This window comes from Danio aesculapii, chromosome 14 (assembly GCF_903798145.1).
Source record: "Danio aesculapii chromosome 14, fDanAes4.1, whole genome shotgun sequence".
NCBI classification, from domain to species: domain Eukaryota; kingdom Metazoa; phylum Chordata; class Actinopteri; order Cypriniformes; family Danionidae; genus Danio; species Danio aesculapii.
Genome location: NC_079448.1, coordinates 34,866,827 through 34,886,952, shown reverse-complemented (window position 1 = coordinate 34,886,952; position 20,126 = coordinate 34,866,827). Strand labels below are relative to the sequence as shown.

The following is a 20,126-nucleotide window of genomic DNA, read 5'->3' as shown; positions in this document are numbered from 1 at the left end:
CAAATCAGCTGGGCCTGCACCCCGACCTGGGCAAATTGTTTTAAACCCCATTACAGCAGCCACAGTATTTCCCTCTTATCAAGCCCCCTGCAGCTTCTCATTAATATTCCAGATATATGGCCGCGCTCTCTGTATCATTGTCTATTAATGAGACAGATAATCATTCATTCAATTATCAGACCGTCAGCCCACGACCGTGCCCACCGGGTTAGCCTGGTTCCCCAGTCGCGGGACAGGCTGGAACAGAGGGGTGCCAGTCAGAAGGTGAGGGTGATAGCAGGGATTACACCATATTAAAGCCGTTAATAAGCCAAACAGCTCACGAGGGTTAAAGGGGTAGTTCCCTAAAAAATGGAAATTTGCTGTTAATTTACACATCCACAGGCAAGCCAAGATTTTTTTTTGCTTCGGTAGAACATTAAAGAATATTTTAGGTGAAATTATGATCATTGGTGATTCATAAATGTAAATAATTAAAGGCTTTCGGCACTTTGTCAAAAAGAAAGACCACATGATAGCTTCTAATGATACATCGAGGTGTTATGAAGTGAACTTAAACCTGATCAAGCTTAAAGAGCTAGTTCACTCAAAAATGAAAATGAAAAACTTTTATGAATTTTTTTCTTCTGTTGAACTGAAAATAAGATATTCTGAAAAATGTTGAAAACCAGCCGCCATTGACATCCATAGCAGGAACAAAATAGAAATCAATGGCTGCTGCTTTTCTAACATTATTCAAAATATCTTCAGTAGTAGAAAGAAACTTTGGAACAAGTGGAGGGCAGGTACATTTTCGACAGAATTTTCATTTTTGTGTCAACTATCCCTTTAGTGACAATACGCATGGTCATGTAGACATGTTAACTCCTTTTCTTTATCAGAGTAGGGTTATAAATGGCTTAAGCATAAACTGATCATCACAGATAGATTTTTGCCCCATGCCCCTATGTAAATGCATCAACCTGCTTTGTGTCAGCTTGCTGAAGTGCACATGCTTGACACATGGCATTAACACGTCCTTTCTGTGTGAATTTAAGCACATCGGGTGAGAGCAAAAATTTTGCAGTAAGAGAAGATGAAGTGTGCATCAAGCTCAACTGCTTTCTTCACCAAAAGATTTAAGAATATATATATTTTAATATTTTTTCTTCTTATTTGTAATTCAGGGGCCATGGGATTTCTGCTTGCACCATAATGCTCCTCTTAAGTGTTTAAAAGTACAGTAGGTGATTGTCTTCAGAAACATGTTTTGTTGTGCTGGTTGAAAGTCTCTTCAAATTCCACTAGTAATGATTAAAGTATTTGATCTAAATGTATTTATATGTATTTTTATACTCTCTGCAAGGCATAAGACAAAAAAAAATGATCATCCAATTAAAATTTGTCTGTCATCATATGTAGATTTGTACATCTGCGCACTGCGTTCACACAGATCTGCCATTTGCACGTTCACCTGCACATGAGAGAGAGCAGTAAAAACAAATGTTGATTCAAAACTATTTAAAATTCTGAATCAATATTGGAGTTACTTTTGCACGCTGGAGGAAGGATGACACCGTGGCTGAAGTATTTCTTTTAGACAGGTAATCTTATGTTTTCAGTCATGCAAAGCTGATGTAGATTGTGTTGTGTTATGAATAGGTTATATGCACAGAAGTGTTGTTCAGCCACGAAAATCCTCTTGCGAAAGATTGATGTAACTATTTTCAGTTTCATAAGGGATCTTTTACAGCATCGATAATGTAGATTTTTATTTAGTTTAACAACAAAACACAAGTAAATAGCGCTATTTTGCCCAGCCTGCTTTACTGAGATGAAGATGGTTTTGTTCACGTTGGTTCATTTTTGTTTAACATGCTACTTTGAATATTTGGTCTGAAATAGCATGCAAGTATGGCTTTGTAATAAGTGTAATTCCTGCACACATACAAAGCGTGTGAGAGAGTGAGACCAGCGATTCATGCATGCTTAAAATATTGCACATTATGACAAGTTTTGCCTGGTACACAACTGAAAACGTGCTAGATATAATACAGTTTTTTGTTTGGAATTGTTGTATTATTAAGTACTTCAACGTTTTCTAACTGGCAAATGACATGATAGTGGGTCTCTGTCATTTTTAATGTGCACGTTCATGATATCAGGAGGCGTGGCTGTGGACGGCAGAGGTGGGACTATGTTTTAAAGATATTATGCTAACCGGTTAGCATTTTGGCAGATCACCTACTGCACCAGTAACAAGACTATACATAGTAGTATACAATACACCATAGGAAAAATTACACTCTTAGTTTCCTTATTTTCCCACTATCCCCTCAAAATAAAATAAATAAAATGTATGAATTAAAAACAAACATATCCTCAGAGAGAAAAAAAATATAATAAAAATGTAAAAATATATAATAATATTAATTGAGCAAGGTTAAAATAAAAGAGTAAAAAGGTAAAGAAAAGAAAAATATCTAAGTTTGCGTTAAGAAGTCGATATTTCCTCTTTCCAGTTATTTACTGCATTAGAGCTGATATCAATGGAACAGGGTAAGCCTTTGACATAGTCTAAAACATGGTTGCAGGTCTTGTAAAAAGCTTTGAGAGAGATGCAGCTAAAAATTCCCCTATCCATGTGTCATGTGATGGAGGAATTACCTGTTTCCATTTGATAAGAATGGCTCATCTAACTAAAAGAGTAGAAAAAGCAATAACCTGGTGTGATGCAACAGTCAAGTCAACTCTCTCTGATCTACCAAAAAGGACTGTCAAGGTGTTAGGGTCTAGATTTATGTTATTAGCTTCATTAAGCGTATCATAAACACTGGACCAGAAATGTGTCAATTGAAGGCAACTCCAGAACATATGCAGAAGATTAGGGGGAGACTGCTTACAGCAATGACAAGCATCACTTCTATAAGGAAATATATATATTTTTGCTAATTTGGCATTGGTTAAAAGAGCTCTATAGAGCACCTTATGTTGCATAAAACATGTGCTGGATAAGTTGGTGGTTCAATCTGCTGTGGCAACCCAAGATTAATAAATGGACTAAGCCGAAAAGAAAATGAATAAATGAAGAGCACCTTACATTGCATTAGGTCATGTCTGGAGCATATAGAGGAGGAGTGGACCATCTTTAAAATATCTTCCCATTGTTCTTCCATAATACCAACACCAAGGTCATTTTCCCAAGATTCTTTGAGAGAAACCGTAGGGCATCCCCGTCACTGTCTAGGTTGCATTAATTCAACTCTTAGCAACAATTACCCAGAAAATAATCCAAATTTGGGTTACATAGAACTACCCAAAAACTACCTAAGACTGAGAAAATAACCTCCCAAAATTACCCTAATGCTTCAACCCAAAATTTGGGTAGAAAAAAATCACTTCAGATTTTTTAGTGTTTACATTTAGTGTAATTATTAAATTATAAATAGCCTAAATTAAATGTTTCCGGCCCGTATCTAAACCAAAATAATAGTCAAGACGGTGTTTAGGAGGGAAAGTGGGGAAACAATTTCTTAACAAAGTGTCTGATCTGGAAGAAACAACAAACAAATGACTGTTGGCTCCTTGTATTTAGTTGATTGAAATGAAAAAGATATGAATACCCCATCCTCATAAATCCTTTCCTCTTAAGTTTTTAATTGGTTTATTTAACATTACAATTCAATTCATCTTTATTTCTATAGTGCTTTTACAATGTAGATTGTGTCAAAGCAGCTTCACATAGAAGATTATAGTGGATTACAACTGACATAAGTGAAACTACATGAGTGAAATTATGGGTTATATCAATAAGCATATTTTTGTGCATTTAAAGTGCGTTGTATTGGTGTGCTTGTAAACAACGTGCAGTATTACCTTTAATCAACGACCTCTGCAAATGTATTGAGTGTATGTTATTCTGGGCCACAAGCTTTCTCCTGCATAAGAACATAGATGGACACAAACTCAATGTATCTGTGCTTATCCAGAATGCTGCAAACTTTAAGAGTTTTTAACCAAATAGAATGATCCCAGTAGTCATTTGAGCCACACATTATGCGACAAGAAATTTTGTCGAGGATGTATAAGTCTGGATTTAAAGTAATCAAATGGTTAATTTTCTTGCACAGACATGTATTTTCAGGAGCAACTCTTTTGAATTTTGCCTGTATATGTTTTTCCAAATCAAGTGCCAGTGACTGTTGACTTGCATCATCAAATCTGCATAAATGTTGTGACTATAAACAGAATTGAACAGCAAATTTCTTTCTTTCAATGCAGAGAGCACCTGGATTCTGTTTATTTCATTTAGTTTTTTAGACGTGCTCAGCTTGAGAAATTTACAAACTAGTGTAAACAGCAACAGCCAGCACTTTTAAACTTGCGTTGTTCAGTGAATCCTTTCTCATCTGCAGTGTGACCCTGACCTCTGTTGGTCGGAAGCTGCTGAGAGATCAAGTGCATTGTTGATTCCTGCTGAGATCCGTTCTTCTGCTGCGACAAACTACTGAGGACGCTGATAAACACGTCCCTTAATTGACATACTCGTGTAACTATACATCAGAGCAACCAGCAAAGTGCTCTCGCGCTCCTTGAATGAACCGAACTTCTGTTATGCACCAAGCAGAAGGCAGTCTGACGCGGTCCGAGAGGGTCAAATGAGAACGTGAAAAAGATAGGAGGTGAACAAAATCATAGAAAATCCTGAGTTTGATAAATTCCTGCATTTTAAATGAACGGAGGCGGCCGTGGCGGTGGGAGAGCTTTGTCGCCGCGGCCCATTTTGTCGGCACAAGGCGCGCAGTACCGGGGTCAGCGAAGTTACGAAAGTAATTAAAGCGGCTTGATTCACCGCCTGCTGCAGAGAAAAGAAAGCAAGCTGTCATTCTGATTTAGAAAAATAAATTACAATTTTAATAAAGGGGAGTAGCTGCGCTGTCTGGAGCTTGCTTGCTTGGATGGGAGGGGGTGGTCTAAGGGTTTCTAGCTGCCTACTTATCAATAGTTGCAATTTTTTCCCCTTCTGAAACCACATCGGTTTTACATTGCGGAGGCACAAGTGCCCTTAAAAAAAGAAAACCAGGAGAACATTAACATACTGATTTCATGCGCGTGGCAAAGGGTCTGTGCCAATATCAGAGAGGACTCAGCACTCCTATTGTCTGCTAGAACTCTGGTCTCCTCTGATATGAAAATTCAATTATATTATAACTAGATCTCGCGCTGCGTTTTGACAGTCGACGGTAGCGTTTTGCCAGCTGCATCAGTGTGGGGGACCAGAGGGTCCTGATAGCGCTGAGGCAGCCTTTCAGCCATTGACATGTTTTCGGGGGACAAGATTACTTAAATGTGTCGCATTTAAGGAAGGAGAGTTAATCTAATGCATTGCCATTATCTCTCTCAGGTAATTCCAATACCACCCCTGCTCTGCGTGTTTACGCGCATGCACATCCTCTCATATTCCCACTTACACTACACTGCCATCAGATTCTCCGCTGTCTCTCTGCTCAGCACAAAGCATGTTTATTTATTTTTTTTATCTAGTCATTGCCTGTAAATAAACAGCAAGTTTTGGCTGACGGGAATCGTTTTCCCAGCGGCAAGCAGTTTTTTAGTGACAGCTTTCATGCTTGTGAAAGTCGGTTTATTCAGTGTGAATGCCACGAGCGAGGAGTGAGTTAAGTTGTCATTGAATTGCTTACATTCATTAATTCTTTTTCACAAGAGGTGCAGAGTGTGGAACTGTACCTTGTTAAAATGTATTGAGATTGTAAAATGCGTCGCTTCACTCATGTAACTTCCGCCAACTGAGAGGTATTATTCGGGATATGTAAATCACAGAAAGTGACTTCTTCAAAGGGTAAAACTTTGTACCGCTGCTTTGCATTATTCCCTTACTAGAGGAAGACAAATCAACGATTTATGATCATCAGTGTAATTCTTTGAGCCACCTTCTGTCATTGTGTTACCATTTATTCTTCTAATTCCAGTGTCCAGTGCAGGGTCAGAAATGAAATTTTCTTTTATATTTATTGGCATTTTTTAAACTTTCACAATGCCACTTTTTAACTTGGATAATTAAATAATTAAATGCACAGTTACTTCCTGTTTTGATGTGACGTCAGCTGCAGTATGTCAATCCACAGCACACTCAGCATCAGTCTGGTGCGCAACTATTAATCTGGCTGTTCAAAATCCTTTCATGCCACAGAACCACAATCACAAATTGCATTACATATTCATCTCAAATCCTTGTTATTATACATTATAGCTTCACTTTAGACTGGAAGATTGTGTATGGATTGTGGAACACTTCAGCAAAAATGTTTGACTTGCTTTATATAATGTAATTTTCTTTGTAAGGTATATCTCTAGGTAAAGAGTAGGGGAGAGCTCGGCATAAAGTAACACATTTTGGTTTTGGCCAAATAATGAACAAAGTAATGGGGTTAGACAAACCATTTGTTTTTTACCCACAACACACAAGCCTCTCCTACAAATGAGCACTGAAAGTATGACCGCCGGATCTATGGTTTCTGTGCAGTATTGCCAAAAGTGCCTGGAGTAAATTGCTATTTACCCCACCTGAAGGGCATGTTGTAACAGACAGGGGGTTAGTTGTAACACATGCTTAAAAAGTCAGATTTTACACAATTAATTTGAATTCAGTTTACTTTAAGTAGTATATTTCCTCAGTACATTACCCATTTTTTTATTCTACGTAATACAGCATGTTTATTAATGTATCTATTGGATAAACACTATTAGATTTATTTACATTATTATTCATTATTATACAATGCGTTTAATTGGGTTTATTAGCAAAAAAAATAATTCTTTTAAACTTGAAAAAAATTGGCCAGCACGGTAGTGCAGTGGGTAGCACAATCGCCTCACAGCAATAAGATCGCTGGTTTGAGCCTTGGCTGGGTCAGTTGGCTTTTCTGTGTGGAGTTTGCATGTTCTCCCCATGTTCGCGTGGGTTTCCTCCAGGTGCTCCTGTTTCCCCCAGAGTCCAAAGACGTGGTATAGGTGAATTGGGTAGGCTAAATTGTCCGTAGTGTATGTGTGTGAGTGAGTGTGTATGGATGTTTCCCAGTGATGGGTTGTAGCTGGAAGGCCATCTGCTGCGTAAAACATATTGCTCTGTTACATATTCTATTAAAAAAATTCTATTAATAAACTTATTTCCCAATATTACTCTCAAAATTCAACAAGTATTTTGTTAGTTTAATTGGTGTCTGACAGTGTGGCTTATTTTTAACACCCTGTTACTACTAACCCCACTGTCGTGTTTTCCCCAAAACTGGCTAGCAGTAACTGAGGGTTTTTTACACCTATCAAAATGGTTCCGTCTTTTAGCCTAGAAGACGGTTATCACAACAGTATAAGGTTTTACTTAGCTTACATACTTTCACAGATATTTTTTAAATAAAAAACATAGAGTATAATAAAAATTACTTTTATGCTGCAAAAATGGTTTCTCCTGTGTTTCTCATCAAAATTTCACAGAACTTTTACAATAATTAGCAGGAAGACGTCTGCCGTCACTGTGGTGAAAACCTTGGAAGCATGCAATGGTCAACCCTGAGCAAATACCTTAAAACTCTGTGTTATTTACCCCGCGTTCTTTGTGCCCCGTGCTGTCCTAGGCTTTCAGGTGTTCTTTACCACTCAGTCTCTGACTGTGAAGGTGAGAGTAGGTACCAAAATAATGTTACAACTGTTATTTAGGCTAAAAGATAGCTAGATCACATTTTTTTGTTCATACCATAAACATTGACAATAACGTAACAATGGAAATGTAGATATCTCATATGAATCAGGTTTGGCACTGGCATTAAAGTACATGTGGTATCCATCCAGGCACCGTCCTGTATTTCAACCCTACTTTTAAGTGTTTTAAAAGTCTTATGAATAAAATCATGTTTAATCCCATAAATTATCTTTCTTAAAATATCCTCATTGTTAAGAGCTAGAAGCAGTCATATATTTTGACAAACAAATTTACCATCAGGTCACATTTCTATATCAATCAAGCAGCAGTTTGTAGATCTTTTGCGTCAATGAGAGTCCTGCTGTAGCACGCAGAAACAATTTAGTGTTCTTATAGCAAGATAAAACATTGAACAGATTGAATGAAACATGTTGCATGTACAACATCAAGAAATCACGTCTTATGTAATTTCACGATTTTAATGCGAAATAATATTAATATAACTGTTAATTAACAGTATATATAAAATGTTTTAGCACTTGTGGAAATAGCACATCATACAGACAAAAAATGTCAGTTCATGACATTAGTCTAGTACAAGTTATGTACATTGACCAAATGCCTGTTATATTGCTGAAGCTAGCAAATGAAACTCTAATTATTACTCCAACTTGAGAAAAAGTTCAAGTACTTATAGACTGTTGCAGATGAATTTAGATGTTTATAAGCTTTCTTTAGAATCCAAATATAGAATGTTGCTGTAAAATGCTTCAAATAAAGTGAGTTCCAACTATAGAATGTTCCAATTAGAATGCCTGAATTTTAGAATGTTTTAAATATAGAATGCTCCTAAATAGAATCTTTAAAATGGAATGCGCCAAAAAGAATGTTCCAAATAGAATATGTTGTCATCTTTAACTTGTAATTCCGACATAATATTTAAAAACAAATATATAAGAAGAAGCTTGATTTAAAGTATGCAGATCTAAATGTGTTTTTAAAAAATGACAGTTTGATTTTGTTTTTACATTCAACTCAGTGACAGGTGTAAACAGTTTAGTTTCATTGAGCAGGGGCATTTTTAAAGGTGCTGTATGATGATAATCTGCATATACCTATGCTTTCCGTGAGCCTCAAACACCGTTGTTTCCTTGTTCTCATGTACATTCCTTGAGTGCAAAATGAAAGCAATGACTTTTTTTAAAAAGTTAATTTAGGCTTATATCTAACTATGTGGGACTCTTATTTTGAAAAAGGGAGAGGCAGAGCTAAGTCTTTACATTATTATTTTCTTTATGTTGTCAAGTAGTTGTTATCTATTCAAAATGCCTCGGTACTGAGCGGCAACCTCCCACTGTCCCTCGTGAAGCCAATACAGAAGTAACTGAAACTGCAGTTCATCGACTCGCCCTTGGGGGCTGGCTCCAGGAACTCCAGATGTTTACTGCAATGCTAAATTAGCCAAATTTACAGCTGATAAAAACATGTTTACAGCCTGGTACAAAAGGTGGTTTTGGTGTATATAGCTAATATTACCCTTCATGACAACTGTGAGGGGGTGATTTTTTTTTTTATAACTCATCCGTTTCCTTTATATTAAGTTGTATTAATTCTGCATAATTAAGGGCGTGACCACTTGAGTGACAGCTAGGTCTCGCTGGTCACCGTCATGTCATTCTGTCTGATTAGCCACCGAACTCGCCATATATATTGTATTTTTGTTTTGTTTTATTTGTAATGAGGCAGCAAACACACGTAGACTGCTGATGAAGTGTTCAGTGCATGTTTATGCATTGTGCCATATCACTCAGCTGTGAGTGAAAAGTGAGTGAAAAGATGCCAATAAATGTCGTCTGTTTATGCACAGGTTGATTTTATTCAGGCCTGTGTTTTCATATACAGCAAAGCTTCAAAATGCAACAATAAATACATCTCTGTCAGTCCTTTTTGTCGAGCACAATTATAATGTAGCGTATTTCATCCACAACACAACTCAGGAACAAAACTCTTGATGTATCTCACTCATTCCTTCTAGATAATAAATTAACCTCTCCACCACTTCAGTTGAAAAGATTTAACAAGGCTTAACTTCTTAATTTGTAAAAAATTTTTACTAATGAAGTATGATTATTTTACACTTTTATTTCAGAGTATCACCCTGTGTGTGTGACAGAGCAGGTAACAAAAAGCTGCAGAGCTCATTAATATTCATGACCATTCCAAATAGGGTCAAAATGGAGCTTGTTATTCCAGGGGTGTATTCTGGGGTAAAAAATTAGATTTTTTTTGCTTACCTAAGCCAAAAACCTATTATGCAGACATTAGAGACAATTTAACTATGAATCAACGCATTATATAACACCTTTAAGGGAACTTTTGTTCATTTTAATGCCATTTTTGCCATAAGTCCTCATTAATTTTCCGTATTGGTCCAATATAATGTCAGCCCCCACAGACTTAAATTACATAGACCTAAAACACTCAATACATTATGATGTTCTCTTTTATGTTCCACTGAATACAGAAGGTCATTCATATTTGGAAAATGTGAGGGTGTGTTGGCATTTGAAGGTACAGATTTTAAAGAAATGAGGGACATAGCAAAAAGCAAATTGGAGAATATTTTGAAATACCAGGTATCTTAGAGTTTCTTCCTTTCACTGGACTTCAGTTCTCATTGTGTGTGTGTGTGCGTGTGTGTGTGTGTGTGGTTCTATGTGAAAGAGGCCAAGGCACAGGAAACGCCCCCCTCTTCAACCCACAGCCCTGAGACCTGAGAGTGGACCCCCCATTAACCCAGCACACAGCGCACACATACCTGCCTCCCCTCATTAGGCTGTGTTGAAGTACATGCTCACCCAAAAGCAGAATAGAAATCCTAATTAGTATTCTCTGCAGGGCCACAACCATTAGCACTTAATTAGCACAGAGAGCACCCCTCTTTCCGGGTGTGGGGTGGGAATGGGGGGTTATGTTGAGTACAATATTTCTGCATATTCGCTGTATGCCTTGGCCCTGAAGAGTTCACCTTTGTTTTGCACGTGTGCTTGTGTTTATATGCACATTTCTGAGCTGTGCTGTGTTCCAGCCTTTTTATATTCTTGCATATGGGCTGCTGAGTGAAACTATTAATGAGCATATGATACTTTTTATGTATAGGAGACATCCACTAAAATGAAATGCATGGTAATAATATAGATGTGATGTTTAGATTATATGATATGAAAGATCAAGTGCAGCCCCTAAATAGTGATTAGTTTAGTTTTAAGTCTAGGTTTTACTCATTTGTCACTAGGTGCACCCATGTTATAAGTTACATATGATCACTTTTATATATTTTAATACACTTTAATTCATATTTAATTTATTTCATTATTACAGTGCTCAGCATAACTGAGCACACCCCATTTTGGAAATGAATATTTTTATCCATTTCTCTGAATATAGGCAATGTATTTTGGTGCATTTAAACAAAACAGATTTATTAAACAGATATATTTAATAAAATAATATTTTAGTCACCAAACAGATTTAGAAATTGAAAGATAATACAATTAAATTGAAGCAAAAAATTGCAAAAACAAATTACAACCTACTGTACAAAATTTCAACAAAAATTCATTTTTTTTTCTCTTAATTTTTCCTCTTTTTAAATTTTGTATTTAATATTTACATACACATTTAGGTGTACTCGTTTTTATCGTAATTTTGTAAGATAAGATCCAGATTTGGCTTCAGTGCAGACTAATCTAACATATAAGCACAAATATAATATTGTATAGCTTCCTATTAAAAATATGAACTTAAATGATAGATTTGTAAGGGGTGTACTTATATATGCTGAGCACTGTATATAATATTTTATTTTACATTATTTTATTGATTGTTATTTTATTTTAACAGACATATAAAGTACATATCAGAATAAGTTATTGCAATTTTGCTAAATATATCTGTTATACTAAATTATGATGTAATATCTGGCAACAAAAAATATTTTAGCTTTAATATTTTATTGTTTTTAAGCTATAATTACCATGCTCCACTGTAAAAAGTACAACAACAACAAAAAAACAACAACAACATAATCCTTATTTCCTTTTGCTGTTTCTTGTTCCCTCAACTTTTGAAAACATCAGCTGCACTGACCTAAAATTATTTGTTAGTAATACAAACAACATTTAGTTTGGTTAACATAAAGTTATTAGTTTTGACCTACTCTGTAACAAAAAATTTTAGGTTGTGCCAACTGAACATTATTTCTCTGCAGAACTGGAATGCCTGAAGTTGAGTGAACAAAAAAACAATCCTTATTTCCTTTTGTTGAACAAAAAAACCTCTTGTGAAAATTGGTACGAAGAAACAATACATTATCAGAACAAACAAACATAGTTCAATTGATAAAAAAAAAAACAGGAAAGCATGCTTTACATGTGAAAACCAACGCATTTTTCCCTGTTTGTCCTGCCATGTTTTGATCCTTGTCTTGCTTACTGTTATTGTTACTTGTTCACTTGTTTACTCAACTTCAGACATTTTAGGTCAGTACAACTAACGTTTTTTTAAAAGTTGAGCACATGTTGGCACCAATGGTGTAGTGGCTAATGCTTCGACATATGGCACTGCGGTGTTCACTGCGACCTGAGATTGATTCCCACCTCAAGGTCCTATGCTGATCCTTCCCCTCTGTCCTCTCCCCATGCTTTCTTATCTATACTCTCTACTGTCATATCAATTAAAGGTGAAAAAAATGTAGAGTACATGAGAAAAAACGAAAGTAAATGAGAATTATGTTTTTTTAATGTTTTTTTTTTATGGAATTATGGCTCACTCAACTTCAGGCATTCCAGTTCTGCAGACAAAAATGTTCAGTTGGCACAAAGTTTTGTTGCAAAGTAGTTCACCTTTCTAGAAAACTAATATTTTTTTGGTATTTTTAAATTTATTTATCAGGATCCCCATTAGACACTACCAAGGTAGTGGCTATTCTTCCTGGGGTCCATCGAACACAAAACAAAATTACATTACTGCATAACAACAAAGACCAATAAAAAACAAAATTCATACATAACATCCAGATCGACAATCCACATATGATTATGTTAACCCATCTAAATGTTTTTTGTATCACTGGCATTCCAGTTCTGCAGACAAAAAATGATCAGTTGGCACAAGTTAAAAAGTTAGTAGTTCACCTCTCCAAAAAACTAATAATCTTATGTTAACCCAACTAAATGTTGTTTGTATTACTGACTAATAACTTTAGGTCAGTGCAGTTGATGTTTTCAAAAGTTGAGTGAACAAGAAAAAGCAAAAGGGAACAAGGATTATTTATATATATATTTGTTTTTCTACTGTCTTAAAATTTTCTATTTAAATTTATTCACTTGAACGAATATCTGAAGATTTCAAAAAGTAAGCATTTCCTTTGATCAACACATTGTAATAATACATTTTTATGATATGGGTAATATAATTTCAATAAGAGTCTTAAAATATCAGGTAAATTTCCTTTCTGTCACAAGGCAAAGGTACTAAAGTTATCAATATTATAAAAAAGGTTGGAAAGCAAGTTTGCAAAGATCCCATAGAAGCAAATTTTTTTTTACAGAACACTTTGTGTAAAGAATCTAAGATTTTTAAAAGATCCTTAAAACAAACAATAATCTAAAAAAAAATAATAAATAAAAAAAATATTCTAATGAAGCTTTTGCCTAATATAGAGGTTCTGTGGATGGAACCATAAATGCCAAGAAATAACAATATACCTATAAATAATGAATAATTCACATTATATGATCTTCATCACGCATACTTTGTGCACAGATTTTGGTGGATTTGCTTCTCCTTCTCTGTTCTTCCTCAGCTCAGCCCCGCACCGGTGCCACCTTTCACTTCCTGAAACTTTAGAGGTGGAAAGCCATCATTTGACAATTTAGCCTGAATGGGGCGGCCGGCAGATTGAATGTCGTTTTCCCACCAGGCTTCTCCATCCGGCCCAGCATGGAGGGGGCTGGACGAGCAGGATTGGGTGTAATGTGCAGAGTAAAATTAGCACTTTGATGGCAGGTAATGGTGTGAGATGAGTGCCACTGACGTCGATTTCCAGGAAGATCTGGCTTTCTCCCAGCAGCTTGCTCTCTCTTCCCCTACACACCTGTAGGATCAGACCGGGCCGGCCTCTGCTGTCAAGGCTGTAATTTGGCCCTGATCAATATAATTATGCAATTCTGGTGGCCTCCTCCCGCTCAGATGGACAGTTTTCCGGGTGACTAATCCCATACTTTAAACCCTTGGAAATCACATAGAGCTCAGAAGGTGCTTGATTATAGACTAATTGCTGGAAAACAAACGAATAAAGTAAGTGGAACTCTGTGTTTTGATATATGTAACGACGTAAAACAAAGCTGCCCCCTGTGGCATGTATGGTAATGAGGCAAATAACAGCCATCTGTAGAGTGTGAACATGATTATGGCCTTTAGATGGACGCAGTAGCCACAGTTTCTCACCTTTTCTTAATTAAACACTCATTACTACTGAGTGATGGCCAGTGAACATAAATGCCACAGAAATTCCTGGTTATGAAATCGCATTAAGCCTTAAGGTTTCCCTCTGTGTTTATTGCTCCAGGTTGCACATTGACAGATGGGTGGCGAGAGTCGTAGTAAATGTCTTTATTAATCTGTGCCTGTCATTTTGACAAAGATGGAAATAAAACACCACTTACTGTCAGGAGCCATCAAGGCAATCAGAACAACAATTAAAGGCTGAAATGGATGAGCACAGAGAGGTCATCATTTATATTGCAGTTTATGTTTGCAGTGCTTCCGTATATTACTTGTCAGCTACTCAACCACTGCAAATGGTTCGTGTTTTTTTCATCATTCTGAAGCGAATCAATTATTTCTTAAATTTTGCTTTTAAAGAATGCAAACAATTTTTTTTTACCAAAACTGATTAATCATCTGATCAATTCTATAATCAGATAAAAATACTATAATATAATATAATATAATATAATATAATATAATATAATATAATATAATATAATATAATATAATATAATATAATATAATATAATATAATATAATATAAAATAATACAATACAATAAAATACAATACAATATAATATAATATAAAATAATATAATATAAAATAAAATAAAATAATACAATACAATACAATACAATACAATATAATATAATATAATATAATAATATAATAATTCATTTTCCTTCAGCTTAGTCCCTTTAATTATCAGGGGTCGCCACAGTGGAATGAATCGCCAACTAATCCAGCATATGTTTTACAGAGGATGCTCTTTAGCTCTCCAGCTGCAACCCAGTACTGGGAAATAGCAATACACACTCATTCACACACATACACTACGGCCAATTTCATTCATTCCTTCATTCATTCAGTCCCTTTATTAATCAGGGGTCGCCACAGCAGAATGAACCGGCAACTTATCCAGCATATGTTTTATGCAGCGGACGCCCTTCCAGCACTGGGAAACACCCATACACTCCTGCATTCACACACATTCATTGATTCATTCTTTTTTTTGGCTTAGTCCCTTTATTAATCTGGGGTCACCACAGCGGAATGAACCGGCAACTTATCCACATATGTTTTACACAGCGAATGCCCTTCCAGCTGCAACCCATCTCTGGGAAACATCCATGCTCACTCATTCACACTCACACACTACAGACAAATTAGTACCGCATGTCTTTGGACTGTGGGGGAAACTGGAGCACCCGGAGGAAACCCATGCAACGCAGGGAAAACATGCAAACTCCACACAGAAACGTCAACTGATCCAGCCGAGGCTCGAACCCGCAACCTTCTTGCTTTGAGGCGACAGCACTACCTACTGCGCCACTGCGTCGCCTTATAATATAATATAATATAATATAATATAATATAATATAATATAATATAATATAATATAATATAATATAATATAATATAATATAATATATGCAATTAGATTTTTCAGAATTGAGAACAAGGCCCAATCTAGCTGTAAATCTGAGCAATGAACATCTGAGCTTCAAAAGCACCATTCTGTTATGTTTTATTTCAGAATCTCTCTGCTGTTTCTCTGTCACATTCAGTGGTGCTTTTCAGGAGCTCCAGGTCAGTTTCCCCTCCAAGTTTTGTAGTCTGCCATGTTGTCCATTCTGCTCAGCTATTTAAAAAATGTTGAATATCAACAATGGCTTTCACTGGGGCATTGTCAACTTTTGTATGAAGCAATCTTGGCTGAATGCGATGGCTCCAGTGCAGGGAGGGCTCAGCTCAGCTCGGCTCGGCTTGGCTCTTCTGCGGGACGGAGGACTGACTCTCCCCTGCGCTTCTCTCTCGGCTCAGAACGGCTAGGTTTGACAATCCCACCCGGCTCTGTCCAGCTAAACCATCAGCAAAACCTAAAAGACGCAGAGGGAAGGATTTGGAGCAACGGCTGTGCACCGGTGAGTGTCTTTCTGGATACCGCAGCTGTGGGCTGGAGCACTTTTGGAGGGGGGGCTTGTTCGAGGGTGGGGGTGGGTGGATTTTGATAGCATTGCACTGCAGTCCAGAAGCTTCACAGACTGGATCTGTTTGAAGGATTTCTTTTTTTATTAACACAAAAACTATATTCATTATTTATCGGATTTACTGGTGTCAAATGAATATGTAGGTTGTCAGTGTTGATTTCAACAGTTCTTGTATCATGAACTGATCACTGGATGATAATAGTTCTTAAAGAGTATTCATTGACTTATTTAATCATCAGTATTGAGTGTTCAAATAGTCATGTTACCCATAAGAGATAATTTAAGAATTAAAATATATACATATATAAATGAAAAATGCACAGATTATAGTAATGGAACAAAATTTGATAAATCCTTCAAGACACCAGAAAATAAACATTATTTGATTTAAAAAAAAATATATGATATTATTTTAAGAGATGCAAAAATGTTACACCTTTGTGTTTGGATGCATATTTCCAGTGTAAAAAATAGTTAATGTATAGATAATCTGTGAAGTTTAGTGTTTTTATTTTTTATACCACTTATTCTAACTATATATATTATAACTATATGTATTATAACTAGAATATCCACATCTTACAAACTTTTAGGAATGGTTATGGTTAATGGTACCTACTTACAAGCCATTGCAGCATGATTTAATTATTTATTTACTTTTTACATTTTTCATATTATAGTGCTGGTTTATACAAATAAAATAAATGTATTTTATTTGAAAACTTTTCAGGGAGATGATGACGATAATGATGTTGTTGTTAGACATGAACGAGGTGTAAAGCATTGTTTAGCAATCATCAATTATAAGTTCAAAGGAATTTGATTAAATTCCATTAAATCCAATGGCATTAATCCTTGTATTTCTCATAGTATTTTTTTAAAATATATAACTCTCTAATTTATTAGATGTTTTCTAATCAGGTACTATGTTTTTGTATACATTTCCCCCATTGTTTTTTTAAATTAAGGATTATTTAACTTCAGAAAGAAATACATATTTTGAATGCATTATGAGTTGTGATTCTTAAAGCAGTTTTGCATCATGAATTAATAACTGCATAATAACACTTCATTAAGAGCATTCATAACATTACATTATTTAGTCATCAACGTTGAGACATCAGATGTATAACTTATTATAACTTGTAAAACTTGTATAATTATTTTTAGAAAATTTTGATGACGTACTACTGAATCATTAGAGATCATTTATTGGCCAATTTGTTATACCAAACATCTGTTTAATTGACAAACAGTGACATTAAAAATGCTGCTTAGTCTGCGCCACATACAGTTCCTACAGGATGCGTGTATCTCTGAAAGGTAGTCGAAGGTCTTTGTCAGGCTGTCACTGAGAGGAAGCAGTTCATGTCTGCAATGTGCAACTGCAACAGCTTGTATCTGGCATTGACATGTCAGTTTCCACGGCTTTGAGCTGTCAGGCTTACTGTGCCCTTCTCACCCCAGCAGTAAGCCACAGAGTGGAAGAAAGAGGGTGTTTGTTTGAAGGATGGCAAACTGCCATATTATGGCAAAAGAGTTTAAATGATAAAATAGAAAAAGGGGGTAAGGCACATTTGCTCTTGAAGGACCTTTAAATGAGTCGATTTCATGACTATCCGTCATGACTTTGTTCCCTGTTCTTCATGGACATCAATGGTTCCATGAAGAACTTTTAACATAGAACCCTTTCCTTGCACTAAAAATTATTTAAAGTGCAAAATGTTCTTCACACTAAGACAAAATATTATTTTTAAGAGCTATTCAATTCAACAGTGTTAACCATTTAACTGCCTGCTCTACCAAATGGCTGACTATATTTTGACTGTTAAAGTAGTTTGAAGAATGACTGTTTTAAATAATGGTTTACACTACACAGCATTGTTGGTTTACAAAAAAATCAAACAAACATAATTCTGTTGCACTACTACACTTGATTTTGGTTTTGTTGTAAAAACAACAACAACAACAACAACAAGACAACATGTTAAATGTGTGTCTGAAATATTTTATGGCATACTTCAAAGAATAAAGATGATTTAGTATTCAAATTTTTTTTTGAATACTATATATAGTTTTATAGTTTTATTTTTATTGTTTTTAAATAAATTGGTCTTAGGCTTTATATTTTCAGATTTTTCATAGTAAATGTATTCATTCCGGTACTTTTACCATAAACCAACGTATTAACGATTTGGTAAAGGTTGATATTTTAGAAATTATGGGATGTGTTGAAAAAAATGTATTGAGTGTTTTAACTAGTGACATTAGGAGTTAAGAAATGCAATCCATTTTTTTTTTCTTGGTGGGGCAGTTAAAGGGTTAAAACAATATTTTACTCATTTTCTTTTAGAGAGTCATTTACTAAAAAGATGATGAGATGTATCACATTGAGATACTTGTATTTTCCTGGGGGTGGTGCACTTATAGCTATATTAAATTATGCTTATTCAAATCAATCCAGTAATCCCCTAGAAAACCCCAAAAATATCTGCAGAAGACACTGACATTTTATATATATATTTCATTTATGTTTTTTTTTAATGAAACATTTTCTTAATATTTATGGTTAAGCTACATGAAGAATACCCTTTTAGTTATATGTTGTAAAGACTTACTAACAACATTTTCCTGTATTATAACTAATCTTAAGATATATTGGCATTTCAATCAAGATTTAAATCGACTTCTCTGTGCATAGCTGAGCTGGACGGGACTCTCAGTCACGTGACATGGGCCATCTGAGAATATTTCAGTCGCGTTTAAGGACAAACATTAAATAACATTAAGCTAACGTTAATTAAAACGTTTTAAAATTGTGCCAAAACTACGTTTGGTAAAAATATATTCCTAGCATCGTTTTTCTTATACTTTAAATCGCTGAATTCTGCGTACACAACTCGCTATGAAGTCTCTGCTCCCTACCTGAAGGCAGTTTTACAACGCCACTGCGATGCTCATCAAGACGCCATTCGTGTCGTCGTTTAAGCGTGAGTTACCTCAGAAATTGTTGTATTTCGTTGAGTAGCTTTAAATGCTATCATCACTGAAGTATTGAATTGAACCTCTCAAAATGCTCGCATTTTTTTGGCCTATGGCTACATGTGGCTGTTGGGCTAGGCCTACTTATATGCTGATTTCGTAGCGACAGTGGGCCTGTGCTAGTATTTGTTACAGGTTGCTGTCACAAATCATGTTTTACGCGTTTTTATGCGACGACATTTGCGTGACATATGACGTAATAAAAACATTGAGCTTCACACAGCTCATCAGTGCTCATCGGCCAGATACTAATATTGAAATCAGCTAGTTGATAAATATAATGGACGCTGGTGTCCACCTACTGCATGGGGGTCCAGTAGTCCTCTGTGTCCCCTCTGTTTCTCTTTTTGCCAAGGTGAAGATATTCATCCCCAGGCACCCAATCCATTATCCTGTCAACAACAGCAGGTCCCTGCCACAGTTAGCAGCAACACTGGCCATAATGAAATCATCAGTAATCCCAAAACTCATCTCATCATACCCAAGGTAATTAATGCATTTGGAGGGCGATGGCTAACTCTTAATTAAATTATGCTTCTTTTAATGAGGCCTTTATGTAGAGTAAATTTATGGGCAGTATCTCCATTATCAAGTGCTCAGCGTTCAACAGAGATTCGTCATTTTCACCTCAAATCACTGGCAGATTAACGTAATGAAGCCCATGATTAATATATCAATTTATACTTGTTTGTTTCTTTCCCAGAGATTTAATAAATTACCCTGCGTAATTAGTTCTTCAGGTTTTTAGCCACAGCCAGGACCTCCGTATAATCATTACGTATTCATTTTGGAATAATTTGGAGATAGCAACTTTCTGGCATTAATCATATTACAAAATTGGGT

At 35.7% G+C, this 20,126-nt stretch overlaps 1 long non-coding RNA gene across 1 annotated transcript in view; it reads left to right on the top strand.

Moving 5' to 3' along the window:
* The window catches only part of LOC130240443 (uncharacterized), a 95,959-nt gene that overhangs the window by 3,036 nt on the left and 72,797 nt on the right, over positions 1 to 20,126 (top strand). Inside the window, exons 3-4 of the long non-coding RNA XR_008838768.1 lie at positions 15,788 to 15,840; positions 15,958 to 16,175. This is a non-coding gene — a long non-coding RNA (uncharacterized LOC130240443). The remainder of the gene's footprint in view (positions 1 to 15,787; positions 15,841 to 15,957; positions 16,176 to 20,126) is intronic.